Genomic DNA, 10,115 nt, shown 5'->3' on the forward strand with positions numbered 1-10,115 from the left:
GTTCTGGTGAATATATAGTGTGTAGTGCTCCTAGGAAAATAGTAGTAGTTAGGGCATTTATTATGATAATATTCATATATTCTGCTATAAAGAGGAGGGCAAATGACCCTGTGGCATATTCGATGTTGAAGCCTGAGACTCACTCTGACTCTCCTGCTAGATCAAAAGGTGCTCGGTTAGTTTCTGCTAGTGTGGAGATGAATCATATTATGGCTAGGGGCCACAATGGTAGGAGCAGTCAGAGGAATTCTTGCATTGTGATGAGTGTGTATAAGTTAAATGAGCCGCTTATCAGTAGAACTGATAGCAGGATAATGGCTAGGGTGACCTTATTTGAAATTGTCTGGGCCACAGCTTGTAACGCACTGATTAGTGCATATTTTGAACTAGATGCTCATTCTGATCATAGAATAGACGGCTAGGCTTGATGTTGCTAATATAAATAGGAGGCCTATATTAAAATTAATTAGACAATCTGGTATAGGGAGGGGAGTTCATAAGAGGAGAGCAATGGAAAGGGCTGGTGTTGAAGCAATAATATAAAGGGTAATAGTAGATATTGAGGGCCATAAGGGTTCTTTGGTGAAAAGTTTTATTCCATCAGTGAATGGTTGAAGCAGCCCATAGGGACCTACAATTTTGGGTCCTTTGCATAGTTGTGTATAGCCTAAGATTTTTCATTTGATGAGTGTAAGGAACGCTATAGCAATAAGAGTGGGGATAATAAGTAGGAGAAGTTTAATTATGGGCATATTGTTAAGAAGAGGAGTTGAACCTCTGATTATAAAATTTTAAGTTTTATGCAATTACCAGGCTCTGCCATCTTAACAAACCCTGTTCCTGGGTAGGGTGTGTGATGGTTTGTTAGATTGAGATAGCATCATTTATGAGGCAAGGATGCTTTATGAAGTGGGCCCTATTTTGTCCTTTTGTACTAGGAGAAATGTTAAATAGATAGAAACCAACCTGGATTACTCCAGTCTGACCTCAGATCAGGTAGGACTTTAATAATTGAACAAACAAACCCTTAATAGCAGCTACACCATTAGGATGTCCTGATCCAACATCGAGGTTGTAAACCCTATTGTTGATGTGGACTCTAGAATAGGATTGTGCTGTTATCCCTAGGATAACTTACTCCTTTGATCAAATTAATTGAGTCAATGTATGTTAACTCGCTTAGACTAGTGCGGTCTTAGTTTAGGTTGTTTGGAGGTTGAATTATGCTCCGGGGTCACCCCAACCAACATTTTTAATGCAGGGATAGTAGGCTAGGGCCTGTAGGCTTGTTTGAGTTTTTATTTGTATTAATGAATTAAAGCTCCATAGGGTCTTCTCGTCTTATTTTTTTATATCCACCTCTTCACAGATAGGTCAATTTCACTGATTAAAAGTAAGAGACAGCTGAACCCTCACGTAGCAATTCATACAAGTCCCTATTTAGGGAACAAGTGATTATGCTACCTTTGCACGGTCAGGATACCGTGGCTGTTGAACATATGTCACTGGGCAGGCAGTGCCTCTCATACTGGTAATGCTAGAGGTGATGTTTTTGGTAAACAGGTGGGGTAAGATTTGCTGAGTTCCTTTTACTTTTTGTAAACTTTCCTTAGAGCATGCCTTTGTTAACAGTGTAAATAATAGGGTGCTTATTATATCATTTGTTAATATTAGGCTGTTAACTGTCAGTGGGTTATTCTGTTCTGATGTAAGCTTATGCAATGGAGAATGTCTTCATGTTACTTATATTAACATCATTGCTTCTATTAAGTAATAGATTAGTCCAATGTGATGTTAGGAGTTCAGTAGAGTGATTAGAATTTAAGATAGTTAGATGTTGAGCATAAATGCTTTCTTAATTGGTGGTTGCTTTTGGGCCAACTATGGTGGTAATATTTTTTACTCTCTGTAGTAAGGTTGTTTCCTAGGGTCTAAAGAGCTGTCCCTCTTTAGACTGACAGTTAAACTTACTGGGAAATTAAGTAATTCTGTGGGTAAGCTTAAAGTTGAACTAAGATTCTATCTTGGACAACCAGCTATCACCAGGCTTGGTAGGCTTGTCACCGCTACTCATGAATCTTCCCACTATTTTGCCACATAGGTGAGTGTGCTCTTTCAGCTATTCTTGGGTAGCTCGTCTGGTTTTGGGGGACTTGGCTATAGTTCTCTGTGTAAAGTATTTCTAGTTGATACATTATGTAGAAAGTATACGGGCTTGTCTTTGCTTTTTAGTGCTTGATATAGTTCTTTCATCTTTCCCTTACGGTACTATGTCTATTGCACCAGGGTAAAAATTTCTATCACCTAAACTTTTTTCTAAGGTAAATCGTTTGGTTAAGATAGTTTAATAATATTTTTAGCGAGGTTTGGGGCTAGAGTTAGCTCAAAGTGATCAGGTCACAGTGAAATGTTCCAAGTGTAAGCCGGATGCTTTGGTTTAAGCTACACTTTGGTTTGTCCAAGTGCACTTCCCAGTATGCTTACCATGTTACAACTTATCTCCTCTATATGTGCATAGAAAACTATTAGTAATAGTGATTTCTAGAGTAATATTTGAGGAGGGTGACGGGCGGTGTGTGCATGCTTCATGGCCTTATTCAACCAAGCACTCTGCTCTTGGTTTACTGCTAAATCCTCCTTGAGCCCTTAGATTTCATAAAGGTTGTTGTGAGATTTTCTGGACATAGAAAATGTAGCCCATTTCGTGCCACCTCATGGGCTACACCTTGACCTAACGTTTTTATTGTGTACTTGTGCTTACTTTGTGACCTTTTCAGGGTTTGCTGAAGATGGAGGTATATAGGCTAGGGGCAAGAGGCGGTGAGGAGCATTAGGGTTTATCGATTATAGAACAGGCTCCTCTAGAGGGATATAAAGCACCGCCAAGTCCTTTGAGTTTTAAGCTGTTGCTTGTAATACTCTGGTGAATGGTTTTGTTAATATAACTATTAGAGTTTAGGGCTAAGCATAGTGGGGTATCTAATCCAAGTTTGGATTTTAGCTATTGTGTCTTCAGGATATTAAAGCCACTTTCGTAGTATATTTTATTTCAGCTGGAGTTTTTTACAGCTTAGATGGAGCTTAGCTTTATTGAGGGTAGACCTTAAACACTCTTTACGCCAAGTTCTATTAGCTTGAGTTAATCTTATGGCTGCAGTGGCTGGCACAAAATTAACCAACCCTAAATATTAGTATGGCTTGGTCAAACTTTCGTTTATTACTGAGGATTTATCACTGCTGTTTCCCGTGGGGGTATGGTTGAGCAAAGTGTTTTGAGCTGCATTCGTGCATGCTTGATACCTGCTCCTTTTGATCCGGTGATCTAGAGGGCATTTTCACTGGGGTGGGGATGCTTGCATGTGTAATCCTACTAAGAGCTAATGAAAAGGCATCTGTTTACCTACTAAAAGACATCTTGGTTGCTTTGATGTTTTCACAAAAATTATAAATAAAGCTACTAAAAACATCCATGTGCAAGTTTTTGTGTGGATACATAGTAATTTTTAAGAGTGTAAAATTGTCAAAAATTAATCAAAACTTGTAAGAGACATTGATCTAGTATGTCTATTGTCCCAGGTAACACTTGTATTTTACAGCCTTCTTTCCTTTTTTTGAACCAAAGTAGAGGATTTGGTGGGTCTCTCAAGCATCATGACCAAGGACATGAGGGAAGTAGATTTTATTAATGAAGATGTTCATATTTATCTGAAGCATTTTTTTTTCTGCATTTTGTGCTGAAGCATAAAATGACTGTGGGAGGAATCCCTTTTCCCTTGAACTAAACCTCAGGAATGCCAATGATCTGTGATAAATACCCGATTTGCCTGTCCTTCTTGTAGCTTCCAGAATGAGAACAGAAAAGCTAGAACCGGAAAGAGACTCAGCAGATACCCACTCCACCTCATTTGTTTTGTAAATATAGGAACTGCAATCCAGAAAGGCTATGTGCTTCCTGTAAAGTCACATGACAAAGTTGGCACATCTCAATGGGAACCCAGTTTTGCTGACCCACTGCCTCTTCCTTTTGTACTGTATGCCTTGAAATAGCTTTTGTTTTAAAATTGCATTATTGCTTTCTGACTTTATGATGGTGTTGACCTTAATCTCATTGCAATTAAATGACTTCTTCTTTCACATGATTCCTGGTGGTTAGAATTACACACAATTACTGCAGTACAGCATAAATTCCAGAGCTACTGTTAACTTGAAATGATGAGTAAGTACAGGATGACCTTTGCTGATCAAATATAGAAGCAGAAGAGGTACCCCAGATGGTGAAGACGGTAAAGTTGCTCAACATATTCATGTGTATCTATGTATGTTCAGGCCTGCAAACTGTGCAAGCTGTGGGGGCCACTGTGAGTTCACATGTTTGATTAACTTATACAACTTTTACCTTGACTCTCTTTTTATTTTTTTATTTTTTTTTGAGACGGAGTCTCACTCTGTCACCCAGGCCAGAATGCAGTGGTGCAGTCTTGGCTCACTGCAACCTCTGCCTCCCGGGTTCAAGTGATTCTCCTACTTCAGCCTCCCGAGTAGCTGGGGGAGTACCGGTGCATGCCACCACACCTGGCTAATTTTTTGTATTTTTAGTAGAGATGGGGTTTCACCATGTTAGCCAGGATGGTCTTGATCTCCTGACCTTGTGAGCTTCCCGCCTTGGCCTCCCAAAGTGCTGGGATACCTTGACTCTTAACTTTTCCATTTCCTTTCTTATTTTTCTTCCATGACACAATAAAGACTAAAATATAAATCCTCTGCAGAAGCTATATCACATAAAGCATATGCGTTATTCTTGAAAAATTACGCAATTTTTATCATTGAGAATAGTATGTTGAAAATAAACTCATTTAGTTAAAATAGGGATAATACTTTAGTTGAAGATTTCTTTCTATACAAACCAATTTTGTTGTCTTATGGTCACAAATTGGATTTCTAACCTGGAGCAAATTCTCACAGTCATGTAATTGATCATAAAGTAAATTTGAAAAGTGAGAAAAATTAGAATGCATCTAATGCTATAACTAGAAACAAACTCAGAAATATATCTCCCAGTGTTTATATGACCATAGTAAAAGCTCTGTGCACATGCGACTGAGTGTAACCATTAGGCAAATGTTGAGGATGCAACACTAAATGATATGCACATTTGACAATCAAACATTTGGTTTTATTGGTATTGACTATCAAATAATTTAACTCAGAAGATAAGTTTACTTTGAAAATTAAAAATCCCAATGTCTTGTGGGCATGTGTGTGCATGTGTGAGTGTGCAGTGTGTATACTGGAAAATTGCCAGTGTTTCACCATATGTTCTCAAAAACCAGTTATTTTGAATAGTCGAAAAAAAGCATCCCTGCACCTTCAGGTAGTCTAGTGATCTTATTATTATACTGCATCTGATAAATCACTTGGTGCTATTGTGGGCACAAGTATATAAAAAAAACTGGCACTCCTCCTACCTTCCTTTGCCAACACATAAATACCCATAGAAACTCAATATTATCTTAGGATGAAGACCAACACATTTTCTCTGAGATTATTTATACTACTTATATGGCCAAAATTTATTTTTTGATAAATATCCTTGGTTATTTTTAGTGATCAAGAGGCTCACTCTGTTCTCTACAGAAATTCTCTCTTCAGAGCTCTGATATCTGTGGTGGGTTTCTCATACATTGAAATGGGGCAGTAACACTTTTTCCCATTAGCGGAGTTCAGTATAAGGCTATTGCAACTGGACCCCATTGTAGAAGGATCAGTTATCCAGATGACAAATGTACCGTTTTATAAGGCAGTCTCCCTCAGAGTTTTCACTAAAGATAGAGTTATAGAGATGCTTTGAGTACCAGTTATTTATGCTTCTCTTTCTGTCTTTCTTCATCAATAATTATGTATGTCTATATTTAATATTAATGAAGGTGTATAGTTTCATTTTCCTTTTTTTGGAGACAAAGTCTTACTTTGTCACCCAGGCCGGAGTGCAGTAGTGGCTCAACCCCAGCTCACTACAACCTCCATCTCCCAGGCTCAAGTGATCCTCCTACCTCAGCCTCCTGAGTAGCTGGGACTACAGGCACACAGCACCATGCCTGGCTAATTTTTTGTATTTTTGGTAGAGATGGGGTTTCACCATGTTGCCCAGGCTGGGCTCGAACTCCTGAGCTCAAGTGATCCACCTGCCTTGGCCTCCCAAAGTGCTGGGATTACAGGTGTGAGCCACCACGCGCAGCCTGAAGGTGTGTAATTTCTACAAGGACCAGAAAATGATGCATCCAGCCTATTGGGTGGTTGTGTCCAAGACTATGCTCTTTCAATCAGTGAAATTATTGTTTAGGGCCTTCAGAACTCTTAAACACATCAATAAACTTGAAGATAAATACAACATTAAAATGAATTATAAAATTTTTATCCTTTTTCATTCATTCAAGTATTTACTGTCCACTTGCTTTGGGGTAATTACTGTTATAGGCACTACAGATCAAATATAGATTTTTTTAAAAAGACATAGTCTCTGCTCTCAAGGAGCTGACAGTCAAATAAAATTCAGAGGCCCCCATGGCTAGGAATCAAGCTTGTCAGACTGCTTGGTTAGCTTTTTAGTTCGTGTTTTGGGGAATTATCTTAATACTTTGACTATATCAAGGCTTAGTTAGAAGAGGTATCTTGGATCAGGAAGAGTAAAGAAGACTGAATTCAGTGCATTTATTTTATAATTTACCAAGGTCTAGCCCTATCAATATTCTCACTACCGTCTTTGCCCTAAAGTTGGTCGGAAGATATTAAAAGCCAGAGGATAGAAATATATACATATACATGTATAGAGCTGTACTCTACTCAGGACACAATTGTAAGAGGATATAATTCCATCTGTAAAACTATTTTCTTCAGAAAAGCAAGACAACACATTCACTGAAGGTCTTTGACATAAAAAAGAAGTCCTCTGAGGAAAGTTTGATGGTCTGTAATATTTTTATTCACTGTTTGAAAGCTATTATAGCAGTCCCAAACAGGTCCCAAAAGGAGGGGGAACAACGACTTAAGTATCACCATTGCTATAGCAGAGACACATATGAATACCATTCACAGTCTTTAGCCTAAAGAACCATGGCATGTGTTTCTTCCCTCTCTAGCCCCACCCATGTCCACCTCTTCTTTGTGGCTGTCAATCTTCCTTAATGCAATCGTTTAGGTAAAATGAGCTGCTTTGCAGCTCCACATGTTGGTGTTTACAGCTCTTTATGAGCCAATAGGATAAATATCTATGGACATTGCAATATCTCTGCTTGGATGGACATTGATGATATTGAAGAAAACGGTAAGTTACTGAGGGGAAATCAATCATGTGTACATATATGTTGATGTATATATGTTCTTGCTGAAGTGAAATCATTAGGCAAGAAGTGAATAAACACCAGGACTCCCTTTATGCTTCTAGACTTTGCGTAAAATGAAGCGGGGTGATAATAGTGGCAGTAGTAGTGTCCAGGAAGAAGGGAAGAAGGAAAGATCAGACAATGGTTTTAACAAGACAAGCAACAGTTTCACAGAGAGCATATGCTTACTCAAGGGGGAATCATTGTTAGGTTTGGATTCCAGGCAAAAAAATTATCTTCCCTCCAAAAGGCTGTGGAATAATCATGAACACCTCCATCCTCTCCTCTCACACCATCTCAATGCAGAGACTGTTCTTGGGGAACTGGGGAGTCTGCAACTTGGACTCTCCAAATATTGGGCTTCAAGGAACACAGGACCTCTTGAAATTATAGTCAAAATATGTGTGTGAATGTGCATTTTCTACTGAAAAGGTTTATAACTTTCATTAACTTCTCACAAAACACTCTGAGTCTCAAAGTTCAAAACTACTGCTATTGATAAAACATTGCTTTCAGAGAACACAGATATAAAAAGGATTCAGTAGGGATCAGGAGTAGTACAATATTACCTAACCTGATATTTTCAGAATATAATTTCCACAGAAATCACTGGATAAAGAGAAATTACTTAGAGACTGCCCTTTGCACAAAACATAAACAACTCCTTAAACTCCATACTAAGAGTTCTCAAGCCGGAAGTAGTTACCTTAGAGCAATGGTCACGAGACGAGCAATCTGGAGCCTAGAAAATTAGATTTAAAGTTGCCAGATCACTGAGTCCCTTAGTGGCTCTTCATTTCTGTGTGTGTGTGTTTTTTTTTTTCTTTTTTGAGACAGAGTTTCGCTCAGTCGCCCTGGCTGGAGTGCAATGGCTTGACCTCGGCTCACTGCAAACTCCTCCTCCTGGGGTCAAATGATTCTCCTGCCTCAGCCTCCTGAGTAGCTGGGATTACAGGCACCCACCAACATGCCCGACTAATTTTTGTATTTTTAGTAGTAATAGGGTTTCACCATGTTGGGCAGGCTGGTCTTGAACTCCTGACCTCAGGTGGTCCACCCACCTCAGCCTCCCAAAGTGCTGGGATTACAGATGTGAGTGACCATGCCTGGCCATTTTTGGGTTTTAAGCTATCATTTGTTGGGCACCTACCATATGCCAGTAATTGAACTAGACACTATATATACATTAATTTACACATTTCATTTTCATGTGTAACACAATGTTTAATAAGCTTGTCCCTGATTCTTGGGTGTTTTTCCAGAGGCCCTAAAAGCCAAGAATAAGTAAACAATCAATGGCAAGCACTTCCAGAGCACAAAGCAAGGTGCTGGTTCACTGATACAAGACAGACTACGAAACAGTAAAAGCAAATTTTCATTAGCCAATCACTCACCTCCAACCTTTACAAGAGAGCTAAAGAGGCCAGTGATTTTGGTGGGGATCGTTTTGGAGTGAGGTGCTGATGTGCCTTTGACTTTCCCTGACTCACCACCACCCCTCCCCATAGAGGAAGATGGTGGAGAGCTTCACTCTCACTTGTACCAAGTGACAAAGAAAGGCTTCAGGAACATTCCCTAGAGGGTTTAGCATGTGTTTCGTAAGGCTGGGGAGATCCAGGCTGAGGCTATTCTTGCTAGGAGAAATCTAAGGTAGGAGGCTGTCTATAGCAGAAAGATCAAGGGGATGTGGTACGGAGAGCAAGCCACACTTCGATTCATGGCATGGGTCTTTGCCATGGACCAATGGTGGGGTTTATGGAAGAGAGGTAGCCTGGGGTTGTTTGGACAGGGATTCTACCCGAGAGGACTATCTGGAGATGTGATAAATATCACAGAGGAAAGAATCCCCAGAAGCTCAAGTGTTGAATGGAGAACTGTAAATGCCCTTATAGAGTAGAGGCATGGCCTGCCACACTAGAAGTGCATTCTTATGTCCTCAGTGTGGAATCTGAGTCCACTTTGGACAACATGTCTAATGGCCAATACCACTTGACAACTGTATCCATCAGGTGAGACATGTTTCTCTCTTATCTTTCTTATCTCTCTTCTACATACCATGTTGGAATATACCAAAGCACTATCACATAATTAGGGAAGGAGGTAAGGCAAGAAAAAAAAGCCCACTTTGCCATCTTTTTGTATGTAGGCTTTCACTCTTGCAGCAGGTTTGAGTTGGTGCTGGAGAGAAGAGTAATTAGACAAGAGCTGAAGGCTTGTTATTGTGGTGGATAAACTAGATTGGACTTTTAGATCATCTAAAAATAGTGTGACTATATACTCTGATTTGCATAGGCCAACTTTGATTTCACCTGATGCCCTTGTATAGATAATAAATAGCCATCCTTTCACTTTCAACAATGAGATGATTTGGATGATAATTTATATGGTCACTCAATCCAAGAGCGATTCTGAAATTTATGGTACCTGATTGGAAATTTCATCCATTGATGGGAGAAACAAGTGAATATTCCAGTTACAAAGTGGAGATGGTAGGAAAGGATTGTTTGTTTTTTATACATAAAGTAATGTAAGAGGACACTGAGTGAGAACAAAGGGGGAAATATGGTCATAGTGTATCATTAGAAAATATTTACAGTAAACTTTATAATTGTCTTTCTAGATTGCAAATGCAGTCCTCCTCAAGAGACAGTTTTTATGTCCTGATCTTATCTCTAGGTAAATATTATTTTCTATGGTTACATAGAGATATCAAGATCTATTGGAAACTCTTGATCA

General features: G+C 39.2%; 1 long non-coding RNA gene across 1 annotated transcript; it reads right to left on the reverse strand.

Moving 5' to 3' along the window:
- Positions 1–1,825: 1,825 nt before the first annotated feature.
- On the reverse strand, positions 1,826–9,178 carry LOC115836046. Its single transcript, XR_004031047.1, has 3 exons — positions 9,167–9,178; positions 4,876–4,890; positions 1,826–1,966 (listed from the first exon to the last, which is right to left on the reverse strand). It is a non-coding gene; the product is annotated as an uncharacterized LOC115836046 (long non-coding RNA).
- Positions 9,179–10,115: the final 937 nt, after the last annotated feature.

The sequence above is a fragment of the Nomascus leucogenys genome, chromosome 7b (assembly GCF_006542625.1).
Source record: "Nomascus leucogenys isolate Asia chromosome 7b, Asia_NLE_v1, whole genome shotgun sequence".
In the NCBI taxonomy this organism is placed as follows: Eukaryota; Metazoa; Chordata; class Mammalia; order Primates; family Hylobatidae; genus Nomascus; species Nomascus leucogenys.